Source organism: Pleurodeles waltl, chromosome 2_2 (genome assembly GCF_031143425.1).
Source record: "Pleurodeles waltl isolate 20211129_DDA chromosome 2_2, aPleWal1.hap1.20221129, whole genome shotgun sequence".
Taxonomy (NCBI): Eukaryota; Metazoa; Chordata; class Amphibia; order Caudata; family Salamandridae; genus Pleurodeles; species Pleurodeles waltl.
In genome coordinates, this window is record NC_090439.1 from 403,981,833 (window position 1) to 403,997,324 (window position 15,492).

The window sequence follows — 15,492 nt, forward strand, 5'->3', positions numbered from 1 at the left end:
GCCCTATCTTGATGCACCTGGTGCATGCACTTCTAGTACTGCTGGCTGGTAACCGGGATCCTCTCCCACCTGCAGTAGCTTTTGACACTACTGTGGCCGTGTACTAGGTGGCTGAGGTGCTCGCCTGGGTTCTGACCACCCTGGCCCGATGTGAAGGACAGGGGGGAGGTGTAGGGGAGAGGTCAACGGTTGAGAGGAAAAGCTTCTTAGGGGCATTGGGGCAGAGAGAGGGTGAAGGTTTGGGAGTGGAGGAAGAGGAAGTGGTTGTAGGAGGTGTCTGTCTGCTGTGTTTGGGTGCAGGTGCATTGGCTGGATGCTGTTGTGAGGTGGATGGCTGTTGGGTGTCTGAGTGCTTGCGTTTGTGTACTTTGGGAGGAGGGGGCACAGATACAGCGGGAGAGGACACAGGGGACATGTGAATGGATATGGGGGTGGTGACTGCCAGTGGATGAGGATATACTGCATGCAGGTAAGTATGTAGATGCTCCTGGGAGGGAGATGGACGAGGAGGAGGAGGGGGACACAGTGGAGGCAGTGGATGTTGGTATGCCTGCGTCTGGATGGTGTTTGTGTGAGTGCCTGTGGGATGATGTGGGGTGCTTGTGTTTGCCTGAACCACTCCTGTGTGTTGAGGGGAATGGGACTGGATAGAGGAAGTTGGAGGGGGAGGCTAGAAACAGGTACAATGGCTGCCCAACAGAGATGGATCGCAGGAGGTCAATAGCGTCGTCACTCAGGGCAGCAGGGCTAACTGGGGCAGGGCCTGAGGTGCCTGGGGGCGAAGGAGATGCCCACCCTCCTGGGTGAGCGGGCATGGGAAACTTGCTGAGGGGCTGCTGTGAGGGCAGTGCTGGTACGGGGTGTGGCAGTTGTACCTGTAGTTGGGGTGGCCACAGAGGTGTCCTCCACCACCAGGGAGCTTCCATCGGAGGAGGTATCACTGTCCGAACTGTCACCTCCTCTCTCCGCCGTGGTGCTCCCCTCACCCTCCATCCAACTGGTGCCCTCACCGTCGGTGGATTTGGCCTCCTGGGCCCTGTGGGATGCAACTTGTTCCGTCGCCAGTGCCTCAGCTCCTCCGCCAGATTATGCTAATGCAGAGAAGGACAGGGTGACAAAAGAAAAACGGGGGGAGAAACAAAGGATACTCTGGGTCAGTGGCTGCTCCAACACCACCATTGGTGCACACCACACACACACACACACACACACACACACACACACACACAGGGAACAGCTCTATGCATTAGGCAATGTACTACCAGTCACAATGCTAGTCACCAGCCCATGGACAGTAATACCTAAAGCCACTAACAGCATACCAGAGACCCACAGACCCCTGCCCAGTAGTGGATGCCTACTAGCTTGGTTGGAGGTGGTTCACATCATATCCTGCCCAACATGGGACCTACCCTGCAATGTCCAGACTGCCCTAGGGGCACCCACAGGCCCACATCCCCCCGTAGACCACCCCACCACACTCAAGTAGTATATTTGTAAACTGTACTTACCCCGTTGTGGCTGCTGTGATGCCCTCAAGTGCTCATCCAGCTGCGGATAGGCCACCACCAGTATTCAGGCCATCAGGGGGGTCAGGGTTTGACGGGCACCCCTTCCTCATTGGGAGGCCATCCCCAACTGGGCCTCCGCTGTCTTCCTTGCCCAGCATCTCAGGTCCTCCCACCGTTTCTGACAGTGGGTGCTCCGCCTGCCATAGACCCCCAGGGTCCGCGTGTCCTTAGCGATGGAACGCCATACCCTTTTTCTGATGAGCGCAGACCTTCAGAAAAATACACATAGAAAAAAGGTATCAGTCAGACCCTCCAGCCTGTTACACTCATGCCCACCATAGCCCTCCCATCCCCTTACGCACAAACATTGCCCACCATACATGCAGCACGCTGCCCAGGACCCTTCCACCAACCCCCCTTACACAAGGACCTCACACACAGCACTCCATGCATTCATGCCCCATGCATCGTGCTCACAGTGGACTCACCTGTTGGTCTGGAGGCCCACACAGCATTCGGTACTGGGGTAGGACCCCATCCACCAGTCTCTCTAACTCCGCAGTGGTGAAGACAGGGGCCCTTCCACTAGTCACACGAGCCATGGCCAGTTCCAGACACAGGTCACAGCAGTGCATGCAGGGTAGGTCCTCTCCTGTTGAAGGTCAGATAGCAAGTGGGTGAAGAGATAGAAAATGGTGGTCACGTCTGCGGCAGTGTGTGCCGTCACTGCTGGCGTACACCACCATTGGCCACTGCAACCCATAGGGCCCAATGACAACCAATGAGGAGTTGCACAGTGGTTTTCGACCGCCTCCTGCAACGGCGCACAACGTCAGTGGAATTACCTAATTTCCACATGTCACTCCATACAGGACAGGCGGATGCCATTTACGGGGCGAGGGCAGGCCATGTCACCTAACTATGTCACAGTACACATATGCACCATTTGGGCCGATACAACAATTTTGTGTTACGCAATGCAGTGTAGTGTTTTGAAATATGGGATACTGACCAGCTACTCACCGTTTGCCCCCTAGATTGCAACCGCTGCAGATGAATTGGAGATGGAGACATCCCCCTGTTTACAGGCCCCTGGTGGACTTGGTAACAATGGAGGACAGGCACATTTACCCTCACCTATAGACTGGACAGGGCCACAATCACAGAGCTGTGTGCCCAATTGGACCTGATATCTGCTATCCGTCACCCCACCGGGATCCTCCCTCTTGTGCAAGTCCTATCTGTGCTCCATTTTCTGGTGACTGGCTCCTTCCAAGTGACAGTGGGCTTGGCAGCAGGAATGTCTCGGACAATGTTCTCAATAGTGCTGACCAGAGTGTTGTCTGCTCTGATTAAAGACATGTGCAGCTACATCATTTTCCCCCAGGTAGAAGATTTGGACACAGTGAAAGCTGATTTCTATGCAATGGGATATATCCCCAACATTATTGGGGCTATTGATGGTATACATACTGCATTTGTCCCCGCCTCCCCCTCCCGGAGAAATAAACAGGTGTTCAGAAATCGAAAGAGCTTCCACTCCATGAATGAGCAGATAGTGTGCCTGGCGGATCAGTACATCTCCCATGCCAATGCAAAGTATTGTGGGTCTGTACATGATGCCTTTATCCTGAGGAATAGCAGCATCCCATATGTGATGCCTCAACTCCAGAGGTACCAGGTGTGGCTAATAGGTGAGCCCTGGTTCCCACCCAGTGGATGTTGGTTTATGGGTACAGTGTGGGCCCTAACGGTTAGTGTGTGTCTAACAGTTGTCCCTCGATATTTGCAGGTGACTCTGGTTACACCAACCTCTCATGGCTACTGACCCCTGTGAGGAATCCCAGGACAAGGGCAGAGGAACGTTACAATGAGGCACATGGGCGCACAAGAAGAATAATAGAAAGGACATTCGGCCTCCTGAAGGCCAGGTTTCTTTGCCTCCATCCAACAGGTGGATCCCTATACTACTCACCCAAGAAGGTGTGCCAGATCATCTTGGCATGCTGTATGTTTCACAACCTTGCCTTATGTCCCCACTTGCCTTTTCTGTAGGAGGATGAGGCTGGAGATGGGCATGTGGCAGCAATGGACCCTGTGGACAGTGAAAATGAGGAGGCAGAGGAGGAGAATGAGGACAACAGAAGTGCTATTATTGGACAGTACTTCCAATGACACACAGGTAAGACACTGTAATTACACTATACTTTGACAGTTTTGTATTTGACATTGTCACTAGCAGGCTGATTTTCTAACTTCTATGGTCACTTACTGTACCCTTTGGCATCTCTATTTTCAGATATTTGTGTCCCACTATTGCTCCTGGTGTGTTGACTGCGTCCAACTACAGGTCATTCCTATCCATACAATACTGTATAGTTATACTGCAGTGTTTAAAGCTTGCTAAACAAATACATGGTTAAATGATTTGACAGACTCCATACATGTATTTTTTCAAATGGTTTTTATTTAACTGCTAATGATTAGGGGGGGTGCGCAATGGGCTGGAGTGATGATGGGGGAAAGTCCAGGTTGTAGTCCAGTCTCTTTGTATCACAGGTGCGTTTTCCAAGGGGGCATAGGAAGGGGAGCAATGGTACTTCAAGGTGGACAGGGTGACAGAGTGGGACACAATGGTGACATTCAGGAGAGTCTTATTTCCTGGTGGGGGTCCTAGCAATGTTCTCTCGCTTCTGCCTGAATCGCAGGGACCGTTTGGGGGGTGGTTCTCCTTCTGCAGGGGGTGGGGTGCTGGTGGCCTGTTAGTCCTGTGGCAGGTCCTCCTGTCCACTAGTGGCAGCGGAGGTGGAAGGCTGTTCATTGGTTTGGCTAGTGTGCGGGGCCCGGTAGTGTGCCACTGCCTCCCTCAAGGTGTTGGCCATGTCAGCCAGCACCCCTGCAATGGTGACCAGGGTGGTGTTTATGTCCTTCAAGTCCTCGCAGATCCCCAGGTACTGTCCCTCCTGCAGCCGCTGTGTCTCCTGCAACTTGTCCAGTATCTGGCCCATCGCCTCCTGGGAATGGTGGTATGCTCCAAGGATGTTGGTAAGTGCCTCCTGGAGAGTCAGTTCCCTGGGCCTGTCCTCCCCCGTCACACTGCAGTCCTCCCAACTTCCCTGTTGTCCTGTGCCTCTGTACCTTTGAACCATGTGCCCACTGCCACTGACCGCAGGTCCCTGATCGTCCTGTGTTTGTGGGGTGGCCGGGGGTCCCTGTAGTGGTTGACACATTGCTGATTGTCGTGTCTTGGGGACAGAGGTATGGGCCAGCTGGGTGGGTACTGTGGTGGTGTTTCCTGAGGGGGGAGGCTCTGTGGTGGTATGGGACTTTGCCTGGGCAACCAACTGTCCGGAGATCCCTGATGGGCCAGGTTGGTTATAAAGATCCAGGTGTCCTGAGCTGCTGTCATCACTGTGGGCCTCTACTTGGGGTGGACTGGAAGTTGCTGGCACCTCCTATCCGGTGACGTTGGGTGGGGGACCTGTGGGGATGTAAATGCAGTGTTATTGTTTCTGTGTGTGTCATCTTGTGCATGGGCGTGTTGCCCTTTATGGTTGGTATAGTGCTGGCAGATTTTCCTTTGAGTGAGTAGATATTTGATGGGCTAGGTGATTCTCTCCAGTGTGCATGCAGTGGTGATAGGTGTCCATGCAGGTCTGTGAGGGGTGTCCATGCATTGATGTTCCATGCAGGGGTTGGTATTGGGATGAGTGGGTTTTGATGGTGGGGTATGTGGGAGGTGGTGAAGTGATGGAAGTGAGGGTAGGGGTGGGAGTTTGTGATGGCATGCAGGTAGGGGGGTGATAGTAATAGAGATTTGACGTCCCAGAGACCAGTCCTCCTCCTACTCCTGCGAGGCCCTCAGGATGCATGATTGCTAAGACTTGCTCCTCCCATGTTGTTAGTTGTGGGGGAGAAGGTGAGGGTCCACCGCCAGTCCTCTGTACAGCTATTTGTTGTCTTGCTGCTGTGGAACGTACCTTCCCCCATAGGTCGTTCCACCTCTTCCTAATGTCATCCCTTGTTCTGTGGTGCTGTCCCACGGTGTTGACCCTTTCCACGATTCTTTGCCATAGCTCCATCTTTCTTGCAATGGACGTCTGCTGCACCTGTGTTCCGAATAGCTGTGGCTCTACCCGGATGATTTCCTCCATCATGACCCTTAGATCCTCCTCAGAGAACCTGGGGTGTTGTTGCGGTGCCATGGGTGTATTATGAGTGGTGTGGGTGAGGGTGTGTGGGGTGCTGTGTTGGGGTGTGTGATGTGGCATGTGTGGATGGTGTATAGGTGATGGTAGTGTGTGTCTGTGGTCTTGCTATCTCTCTTGTGGCACTTGTTTGTATGGTAAAGGGTTGTGGGTAATGTGGGTGGGTGTTTTATGGTGGTGTGGGTGTGTGGGTGTGGTTTGTGTATGGATATCATAGGTGTGTATTTTGAATTGTCCAATGTGGGGTTGTTTTGTGTGTCTGTGTGTATTTTGAGCACAGTGGTATGTACCGCCAATGGTTTAGCACCATTGAATGTCTGCTGCGGTGATTCATGGGTCATAATGCTGTGGGCGTAGTTCTATTGGCGTAACGGTGTGGGTTTTGCTACCGCCAGTTTATCACTGACCTTTGGGCTGGCAGACTTGTGTGTATGGCTGTATAGTGACAGATTGCTATGTGTGGGTCATAATATTGGTGGCGGTAATCCGCTGCGGCAGCGGTATGTTGGCGGCAGTCAGCATAGCGGTAAGTGGGATTTACCACCAAGGTCATAATGAAGGCCTAAGTCTTTGAGGTATTCCTGCTTCAGCTTCCAAATTGGATTGCAAGACCCCATTTTTTCCCATGCTAGCAACAGTAAGATTGGATTATGATCAGACACTGTTTAGGAGAGGTACCCCACTGTTCATACAGAGCATTGATCATTCAGGGTGCAAACAAATGTGTCTAAGCGCACATGTAGGTCATGCAGTGCCAAAAAGAAAGAATAGTCTCTGTCTGGAAGGTGCAATGACCGCCAGGAATCAAGTCCCCATTCCATCTGCCAGTCGGTGGATACTCAGGACAGTTTGGTAACAGGAGAATCGTGCAGTGTGGGATGGGAGCGGTCTAGGTCAGGACCAACAATGCAGTCCTCTCCTATATTAACAGAGCCCACCAAGTGGGGGGCAACACAAATAACAATTCAGCAAAAAATGCCCTCTGATCTACATTTAGCACATGGATACTGTTGGAAAATGGGTTATTGGTAAGGGCAGGTAGGTACCTACACTTAGCAATAGGCCACTAACCTCCACTAAGGTCCAGTTAGGTCTCAGTAAATTAACCCCAGCTCAACCCTTGGTAGCTTGGCAACGAGCGTCAAGGCTTAACTTAGGTGACAGAGTGTAAAGCATTCAAATATCACAAAACAGTAATTAAATAAAACACAGGAAACAGTTTAAAAATCCAAAACCAATTTATAAAAATAGATTATATTTTTATCTTTAAAATGACACAAAAAACTAATAAAATCGGATAAGGGGAACCTGAGATATGAATTTTTAAAGAATTATTGATTTTTAGCGCCTAGAAACAAAAAGCGCCAATCGGGTCATCTGATTGCACCTTGACCGGGGCAAAGTCAAAGTTTAAGGCCGACCGCGATGGAGCCCCACAGGTAGCGGGAGGCCTCGGTTATAAGTTTACCTTCACACTTAGGCGGTCATTCTGACCCTGGCGGTTGAAAACCGCCAGGGCAGAGTGCCGTTTGTTAGCACCGCCAACAGGGTGGCGGTGCTTCATGGGCAATTCTTACCGCCGCAGTCAGAAAAGGTCAACCAGCGGTTTCCCGCCGGTTTACCCCTGCCCCAAAGAATCCTCCATGGCAGCGCTGCTCGCAGCACCGCCATGGGGATTCCGACCCCCTTCCCGCCATCCTGGTCCTGGCGGTAAAAACAGGAACAGGATGGCGGGAACGGGTGTCGTGTCGTGTCGTGGGGTGTCGTGTCGTGGGGCCCGCGACGGGTGCCACTGCACCCGTCGCACCCCTTCAACTCCGCCGGCTCCATTCATTTTTGAAGGGGCTTTCCCGCTGGGCCGGCGGGCGGCCTTCTGGCGGTCGCCCGCCGGGCCAGCGAGAAAGTCAGAATGACCGCCGCGGTCATTTGACCGCGGTACAATCTTCTGGCGGTTCCCGCCAAGCGGGCGGCTTCCGCCGCCCACCGGGGTCGGAATGACCCCCTTAGTCTCTTTTTCAAAGATTTTCTTCAGCAGGACGAACCTGCCAGTCCAATCCGACCTCCTGGAGCCCTTCTCCGGATACGTGATGTGGGAATCCTCTGTGATTTTTACCTTTGGACCGGGGTAAACCTGGATCTTGATCCGACGTCCCTGGAGCCCTCTTCGGATACGCTGGCTGGGAGGTCCCGGTCAACTTTTTACCTTCGGACTTAGGGGGTCATTACGTCCCTGGTGGTCATGGACCGCCAGGGCCGGGGACCGCGGATGCACCGCCAACAGGCTGGAGGTGCATCCAGGCCAATTCTGACTGCGGCGGTAAAGCCGCGGTCAGAAAAGGGAAACCCCTGGCCTGAGGAATCCTCCATGGCGGTTTTGACCGCCAGAACCTGGTTGGCGGTAACGGGTGTCGTGGGGCCCCTGGGGGCCTCTGCAGTGCCCATGCCAATGGCATGGGCACTGCAGGGGCCCCCTAACAGGGCCCCACCAAGATTTTCAGTGTCTGCATAGCAGACACTGAAAATCGCGATGGGTGCAACTGCACCCGTCGCACCCTTTCCACTCCGCCGGCTCCATTTGGAGCCGGCATCCTCGTGGAAGGGGGTTTCCCGCTGGGCTGGCGGGCGGCCTTCTGGCGGTCGCCCGCCAGCCCAGCGGGAAACTCAGAATTACTGCGGCGGTCTTTCGACCGCGCAGCGGTATTCTGAAGGCGGTACTTTGGCGGGCGGCGTCTGCCGCCCGCCAAAGTCAGAATGAGGCCCTTAGTCTCTTTTTCAGAGATTTTCTTTACCGGGACGAACCAGCAAATCAGGCCGGGTCGCGGTTGAGGCAAGCCGGCTAGAGTTGCCGCGGCGGGTCGGTCCCTATATGGAGCTTTTTTTCAAAAGTTCTCCAAACTTCTCCAAACTTTTGGGGCTTCTCCCAGATGTCTTTTTAAGGTTCTTTTGAGGTCCACAGCTCACCCCAAGGGTCCAGAAGTTCTGAGATGGTCCTTGGGGGTGTGGACTACAACTCCCAGAATGCACCTGGCACAAACTCCTTTTTGCCCACTGGACAGTGGTCAGCTGGTCGCTTTCTTCAGGATTTGGTGCAGGGGACTCTGGTTAGCAATTTTTCACCTGTAGCAAACAGGGAGTCCCTCCTTGAACCAGTTGAAGCCAGGCAAAGTCCTTCTTGTGGTGAAGCCCAGGGCCCGTATTTATACTCCGTTTGCGCCGAATTAGCGTCGTTTTTTTCGACGCAAATTCGGCGCAAAACTAACGCCATATTTATACTTTGGCGTTAGACGCGTCTAGCGCCAAAGTATGGGCAAAAAGCGTCATTTTTTTGCGTGAACGCCTTCCTTGCGTTAATGAGATGCAAGGAAGGCGTTCCCGTCTAAAAAAATGACGGCGACGCAAATGCGTCGTATTTATACTCCCGGGCAAAAATCACGCCCGGGAGGTGGCGGGTCAAAAAACCCCGCATTTGCGCCACTATTTAACGCCTGGGTCAGGGTAGGCGTTAAGGGGCCTGTGGGCTCAAAATGAGCCCACAGGTGCCCTCCCCTGTCCCCAGGGACACCCCCTGCCACCCTTGCCCACCCCAGGAGGACACCCAAGGATGGAGGGACCCACCCCAGGGACATTCAGGTAAGTTCAGGTAAGTATAATTTTTTATTTTTTTTTATTTTTTTTGGTGGCATAGGGGGGCCTTATTTGTGCCCCCCTACATGCCACTATGCCCAATGACCATGCCCAGGGGACATAAGTCCCCTGGGCATGGTCATTGGGCAAGGGGGCATGACTCCTGTCTTTACTAAGACAGGAGTCATTTAAATGGCGTCTGGGCGTCGAAAAAAATGGCGCAAATCGGGTTGAGGCGATTTTTTTGCCTCAACCTGACTTGCCCCATTTTAAGACGCCCTAACGCCATTTTCCCCCTACGCCGGCGCTGCCTGGACTACGTGGTTTTTTTCCACGCACACCAGGCTGCGCCGGTCTGCTAGCGCCGGCTAACGCCATTCCATAAATACGGCGCCCGCATGGCGCTTCAGAATGGTGTTAGACGGCGCTAAATTTTTTGACGCTAAACTGCGTTAGCGCAGTTTAGCGTCAAAAAGTATAAATATGGGCCCAGGTGTGCAGCTGGTGCAGTCCTTCTGAGTGCAGGTTCCAGGAGCAGGCCAGGGGTCCAGCAGGGCAGTCTTTCTTCTTCTGTAGTTCTTCCTTGTTGGATGTGGTAGGGAACTGAGGTGTGGGTGCAGGTCTGCCAGTTTTATCCTTGCTCCTGGGTGAAAAGCAGGGAGGTCTTGGTTCTCCAATCAGGTGCAGGGTCCTTCCCCCTGTGATGACCACTTCCTGGGAAGTGTGGCAAAAATCAATCCCAGGAGGCAACATTCTCCAAAAATCCATCATGGCTGAATCTGATTTTTGGAGGTTACATCTGGCTGAGCCCACCCACTGGTGTGGCTAAAAATCATAAACACAACCCCTCTCCTGCCCTCTCCTAATCTAATCAAGGGGGCACCTAGTTGTCTGGGGTTGCAGGATGTGGGGGTGTTGATGGTTGCTCCAAATGTCCTTCTCTGCCTTTGAAGACCAGTTTGGCAGCCCTCCCCCTTCCTGCCTCACCATCTGCTGAGGGGAGATTCCCTCCCACAGGCACATTCCTTTTTGTGAAGCCAGGCTACTTCACACCTCATCAATGCAGCCTGGCCAAGTTGCTAGAGGCTGGCCAATCAGAGCACAGCAGCAAAAACAATGCAGGGCTGAAATTGCCAACTTTTCAGGTAAAGTTTAAAACTCTTTACCTGAACAAGTTATATTAAATCCCACAACTGGAAGTTGTGGGATTTATTACAACAATCAATTTGATACCAAACTCTTGGTATCCATCATTTAAGGAGACTTTAAAAATTAAAATAAAGTCTCCCCATTCGAGCCTATGAAGGCCATTTACTACAATGAGGGAAAAACGAATTTGGCTGTGTTTACCTCACCAGGGCTTATAAAACTATTTTTATAAGGTCCCCGCTTATAGTTACATGGCACCCAGCCCTAGAGGCACATAGGGCACACCTTAGGGGTGACTTATATGTAAAAATAAGGTAGTTTAAGACTTTGGAACTACTTTAAATTCCAAAGTCGAATTTGCATATAACTTTAATTTAAAAGCAGCCAGCAAGGCAGGCCTGCCTTTAAAATGACACTGGTCACCTCAGCAGTGCACCTATGGATGCACTACCTATGCTGTGGTCCCTAAACCTACATGCCTACCACATACTAGGGACTTATAGGTAGGTTGACTTAGCCAATTATAATTAGCCTAATTTGCATATCCATTTTACACAGACCACAGATCCTGGGACTGGTTAGCAGTACCCAGGGCACCATCAGAGTCAGGAAAACACCAGCAAAAAGTGAAAATGAGGGCAAAAAGTTAGGGGGCCTCTGCAATCAGCCCTGTTTTCTCACAGATACTGATTAATATATTATAACTGCCATGCAGTCATCCCATGACCATCACATACCTGCCTTTAGGGACAATTATAACCCCGGTGCATGGGATTGAAGTTTCAGGTTTTATGCATATTAATGTGCCTCATGCATAGGCCAAATAAGTGGTGTAGAATGTCTGTCCCCTGTATCTGTGTTGCAGTACTGCACTTTCCTTAGCCAGTACATCTGTTTCCCGGAGGAACACTAAATAAATCCCATGCCTGTTAAGGTATAAAATACCCTGTACCTCTTTGTCGTGGTGTGCATCCCCCTTATATTCTAGGACATGATTTTGTGAGTCAAAGGCATCACCATCCTAAGTGGGTTAGAACAGGGAACACTCTCAGACATGTCTCAAACATGGACCACACTCAATGTCATCTACCTGTGAGATTGAGAGGGAGGCACTGTTGGGGTGTAGGCCCTAATAGAATCCCAATCAAACAAACACCATACTTACCAACTTCTATACCCCAGGACAAGCAGGCAAGCTCCTCTCATCAAAACATCCACTCAGAACTCAACCGTGCAAGGGCACACTCACGTCTACTACAAGCAAGAGGAGTTGTGAAACCACACGGTTACTCACCACTAGTCTCCCCATCCCAATAAACACTATAGGACTGATTTAAGAAAAGTGGTGCTGCACCCAAAACATCGCCACTTTCCTTGAGCCTTTTAGCGCCCCCCTCCAGCCACCATGTGTGTGTCGTATTTAAAGTACAGCGCACCATAGTGAGGATTCCTGATCCTATTGATGTAGTAAGTAAGAGTAGTGTCAAAATATTGGTGCTACTCCTGCAGAGTACATAGGGGCCCATTTTATTCAATGCCTGCTTTAAGCAAGCATTAAAAATGATGAAAAAAATGGCACAAGTGAATCTCTTAGATTTCCTTCCTCCATTTTTTGGACCACCTTGCAGGGGAACGCCCCCTTGCATACATTATGCCTGGCACAAGTATAATGTGGTGCAAGGGTTTACAAAGTGGACCAATGCATGCATTGCTCCACTTTGTAGGTATGGTGCATGTAAAAAGCCACTTTAGCAACACTTTGGCATCAAAAAATGTATGCTATGGTGGCACTAAGGTGGTGCCAGGGCCTCCTAAATCCGGCACTATAGGTCTCAGGTGTAAGCCAAAAGTGCTTGCATGTCAGCAGCAATACGAATGTCCCCTATTCCCTCCCCACTGTGTGCTCCCCTGACTGACAGTAAGAAAATGGGGAGAGCTCCCTCCATCGGGTACATCACCATGTCCACATTATATCAGTTTGTTGGCAGTACCAGGTGTAACCTCAGACATTTTAGTTGCAGAGTCAGTGAGTGTGTTGGATTTTAACTCTAACTCTGATGAGTGGTCTACATCATCCACCACAGTGGAAGCCAGCCTTGCTTCTCTGCTGCTTATTGCCGCAGCCACCTCAATAGCCTTTTGCTGTTCTCTGTGAGCTTCCTCTCATGAGGTGGTGCCCCCAAAAGGATTCTGTTGCAGTGATTCAGTCCTCTCTGTTGCTGTTTCCACCTAGGGAATCCTTGACTGGGACCCACTTGTGGGTGCAGGTCAATCCATTCCCATATTTCTTGCAGGGTCTTTAAAAACTGTACTCTGTCTGGTGTCCTGACTCAGAGTCTTGCAGCAAACAAAATGTTGTAGGACACTCTTTTTTGGCAGAGGCGCCTCTTTTCTTCCAGGGATGTTGTCTGCTTCTTCTGCACTTCTATGGTGAAGTCTGGGAAGATCATTGTTTTACTGTTTTCAAGTTTAAGCTTGCCTTTCTGTCTGGCCTGTGTGAGGAGTTAATCCTCATGTTTATAATGTAGAAGTCTTGCAACTACCAAACTACCAGTTGCATGGCCACCCCGCCTGTGGGGGTCACACTGGTACATTTTGGGCTCTTTCCAGGGAATAGAACTATGATAGTCCCTCAAGGCCACCTCATCCCTCAGCCACTTCATCAGGACAGCTAGCATATTATTCCCCTCAATTCATTCAGGCAGTCACGTATTGTTCCCCTCAATTCATTCAGGCCGTCGCAGATGCAACTATTATTCCTTGTGGATATGTTTTCAGCATCCTCCAATCGCAGTTCTAATGATTAAACATTCCCTTGCATAGTAACAAGTCTCTCACGATGGGCAATCAGATCTGAGGGGATCTCTGTGATTGTTTTTTCAGCTGTCATGACTCACTCATCCAATCTTTGATGGTCATTCTTAAGGATACCCAGGTCCGTCCCCAGCATATCAATTTTCACCTCTAGGACATGTCTGCATGCAGTAATGGCCTGGCAGATGTGTTGTAGGTTGGGGCCTTTGGCAGGTCCTAAGACTGTGTGGTCAGTTCATCATCCCTTGTAGTCAGTAAAGAGCCACCGAATGGGATTCCATCAGTCTCAGTGTCCTGCTTTCTAGTCACCTTGGCTATGGCAGCAATGTTAGAATGGCCTCAGGGTTTGGCAAGTTGGTGCGTGGCCTTCAGTGGCTTACACATCAAGAGGCCCTCTGGTGTTCCCCCAAGTAGCAACTTTATGTTGAGGCTGCTCTCCCCAAGCACCGCAGGCCCAGGTAGAAAACGTGCACCTCGCAGGCCTTCAGCTGACCACCCCAGTAGTGTGCCCAGAGTCAAGCATCATCAGGTAAGAGGGGACACTACAAGTCACAACGCCACCATGTGTACACAGTGTCTCCCTCCAGGTCCAGCCAGCAGAGGGTTGGCACTACAGCAGCTTTGCTGAGCAGGTGCTAGGAAGGTTACTCCACTGGCATCCCACTAGAGTTAATAGAGGGTGCCAACAGCAGTAGAGATTAGGGGGGTCATTCTGACCTCGGCGGTAAATGGCGCTTACCGCCGGCCAGAAGGCCGCCATAACACCGCCGCGGCCACGGTAAACCGTCACGGTCATTCTGACCCGCAACTGCCAAACCGCCGAAAACCCGACATCCTCAATAATCCGCCACACCAAAGGTCAGCAAAAAAATGGCGCTGACCAAGCCTCCACCGTCACGCCAACAGAAATACGCCCATACCATTCCGACCCACAAATCCACGCGGCGGTCTTTCAAACGCGGTATTCCATTGGCGGTACACACCGCCGCGGTCAAAATACACACACCCATAGAAAACTCAGCCACATTGGTCAGTTCGAAATACACTCACCTGATACACATACTAACACCACTCCCACACACCCAACACAATATAAAACACACACCCACATCACCCACAAGCCCCTACGACCCGAAATCATTGACGAAGGCTAGAGACAGAGCACAGAATCGAGAATCCCACAACACAGAGGCACACAACACCATCACCCACACAGAATCCACGCACCAAACACCACACACCACCACACGCACCACACTCATCACCACAAACGCCACCCCACACCTCAACCACACCACCCCATGGCACCCCAAAGACACCCCAGGTTCAGTGACGCCGAACTCAGGGTCATGGTGGAGGAAATAGTCCGTGTAGAGCCCCAGCTCTTCGGGGCACAGGTGCAGCACACCACAATTGCCAGGAAGATGGAGCTATGGCAAAGGATAGTGGATAGGGTTAACGCGGTGGGACAGCATCCACGCAATCAGGAGGACATCAGGAAGAGATGGAACGACCTACGGGGGAAGGTGCGTTCCATGGTATCAAGGCACAACATAGCGGTGCAGAAGACTGGCGGCGGACCCCCACCTACTCCCCCAGAATTTACTGCGTGGGAGGAGGAAGTCTTGCACATCCTGCATCCTGAGGGCCTCGCTGGAGTAGGCGGAGGAATGGACTCTGGTAAGGCAAATCTTCACTACTGCTTCCCACCCCCACCCCACCTGGGAGGGCTGCTGTGCGACAGGGGGGGGACAGGCCCGGGGGAACCGACTCTCCAAGAGGCCCTCTCCTCCATCATGGGAGCATACCACCGCTCCCAGGAGACGATGGCGACGGTACTGGCCCGGTTCCAGGAGATCCAGGAACTGCAGGAGGAACGGTACATGGGGTTCAGGGAGGAACTGAGGAACATCGGTTCCGCAATGGGGACCATCGTCCTGGCCCTTACCCAGATCGTCACCACATTGCGGGACCATGTGGCACCCCAAAGGGCCCCTGTCACTAGCCCAGGCCAGGAACAGCCTACCACCTCCGCCGGCGCCAGTGGTCAGGAGGCCCCCACACAATGACAGGCCACCAGAACCCCACCTCCTGCAGAAGAAGAACCACCCCGCAAGCGGAACCTGAGATCTCACAAGAAGACAGAGTAGGATTGCAAGCCCCCGCCAGCCTAAGATACCCCCTGA